The sequence below is a fragment of the Camellia sinensis genome, unplaced genomic scaffold (genome assembly GCF_055761805.1).
Source record: "Camellia sinensis isolate YWXY unplaced genomic scaffold, ASM5576180v1 Unanchor1, whole genome shotgun sequence".
In the NCBI taxonomy this organism is placed as follows: domain Eukaryota; kingdom Viridiplantae; phylum Streptophyta; class Magnoliopsida; order Ericales; family Theaceae; genus Camellia; species Camellia sinensis.
The window spans coordinates 6,268,155-6,270,185 of record NW_028128987.1 but is presented as its reverse complement, the minus strand read 5'-3'; the positions used below and the strand labels follow the sequence as shown (position 1 = coordinate 6,270,185).

Sequence of the window (2,031 nt, the reverse complement as noted above, 5' to 3'; positions counted from 1 at the left end):
ATGATATAATAAATTTTACATTCTTTCAAAATACAAAAATAATTGATAAAACTAATTACAAACTAAAACATTAAAATTCACACTAAAATCAATCTCCATCCATCTATAATCCAAAGCTTACCCAAATTTTATATTCATCCAAAATACAAAAATAATAATAATAACTAGTCATCTCCATCCATCCATAATCTAAAGTTTACCTAAATTTTACATTCATCCAAAATGTAAAAATAATAATAATAACTAGTTATCTCCATCCATCCATAATCCAAAGCTTACCTATTAATCCAAAATGCAAAAATAATAATAATAACTAGTTAGAAACTAAAATAAATTAGTTTTCATCCATGATCCATCCATCCATCCAAAATCTAAAGCAAGCTTACCTAAAATTTAGTGCTCCAATTAATTTTACATTCATCCAAAATAAAAAAAATAATAATAAACATTAGTTACAAACTAAAATAACATTGTCTACAAACTCCATCCAAAATAATTTGAAAAGGTGGTATCCATCCAAGGCTTCACTAAACTCTTTAGGTCCATCTTCCAATGTCCAATCTCATCCAACAATCTGCCAAAAAAAATTCCAAGGCGCCAAATTAATAAATATAAATAAATAGATATGAATAAATAAACATTAAGCTGATCTCAACTAATTAGAAAAATCTCACACATGAGCCAAATGAACATTAAAGTTCAATTATAGCATCTACATTAGACTTTGGGGTTGAAGAGGAACATGGCTCCAAAGTACCTAAAAGCATGAGTCAACAAAAGAAGATAAATAAACTTGCATAGTAAAAATAATAATAGAATTAAAAATGAAGAGATATTCACATATTACCCGAGTCGTATTGCTCAAATTCCTCAACATCATCCATTGCTTGTCGAAGAGAAATTGGAAGGTTGCTTTTAAGCCAATTTTGTGTGCATACAAGAGCTTCAACCATGGAAGGGGCAAAGTGAACTACGGAATGGATCAAGGATACGTCCCCCGGTACTGAAAGCCGACTCCGAAGCAACGGTAGAAATGGGCATGGCCAACATATCCTTTGCTATTTGAGATAACACTCTATACTTTGTTGCATTATTCTTCCAATATTCCAATATCTCAAATGTCTGATTTTTTGCAAAATGTTCAACCTCGCCCAAGTACTTGTCTAATTCCGATTTGCTTCCACTAGTGAAGCGCCCTTCCAAATATGAATTAAATTGGGACTCCATTTGAGAATCCAAATCATCCTCATCAATCACCATTGTCTCCACTTCAGTCACCCTCGAGACACTCTCATTTGATGAATAAATTGTGGCATAATGGTTGTACAAACGAGTCAAACAAGAAACAATTTTGTTCACCATCTCATCCACCTTCCTCTTTTCTCCATGAAATATATTTGTAAAACAAAACTCCAAGTATGCTATCTTTTTTGTAGGATCAAGAGCAACAGCAACATACAACAACAAATTAATCTTATTTCCATCCCCCCAATATTTGTTGAACTTTTGCTTCATACTCATAGCCATTGTGCACAAAACATCATCATTGTCCAAAATTAATTGATTAATTGTGCTTTCAATTTTAAACATCTCTTTATAAAATGCATTGGAAGTAACAAAAAGGGACCCGGAAAATTTCTTTGTTGCAAGGTAGAATAGTTTCAAAAATCTCACAAACAACCTACATTTTTTCCAATCCTCCTCATTTGGAATCCTCCCAATCCCACCATCAACATCCTTGAAGTAAGTTTCAAAATTGGAGTCTTCATACTTCAAACGGTTAAAAGCCTTCTCAAACTTTTCAGCAGCCTCCAACATTAAATATGTGGAATTCCACCTTGTTGGTACATCTAGGCATACAAGAGCAGTAGTCACAAGTTTTAGATAGGCCGCACACTTCTTAAAAGCATCTTGCCAATTAGGAGAAGACCTCACATACCTAACCGCAAGTCTAATATTTGCAATAGAATCATCCATTTCTTTCAATCCATCACTCACAACAAGGTTTAGAATATGTGCACAACACCGCAT

The 2,031-nt window shown here is 33.0% G+C and overlaps 1 long non-coding RNA gene across 1 annotated transcript; it reads right to left on the bottom strand.

Annotated features, from left to right (window-relative positions):
• Positions 1–446: 446 nt before the first annotated feature.
• LOC145814276 (uncharacterized) lies at positions 447–963 on the bottom strand. Its single transcript, XR_014357615.1, has 3 exons — positions 848–963; positions 677–757; positions 447–574 (listed from the first exon to the last, which is right to left on the bottom strand). It is a non-coding gene; the product is annotated as an uncharacterized LOC145814276 (long non-coding RNA).
• Positions 964–2,031: the final 1,068 nt, after the last annotated feature.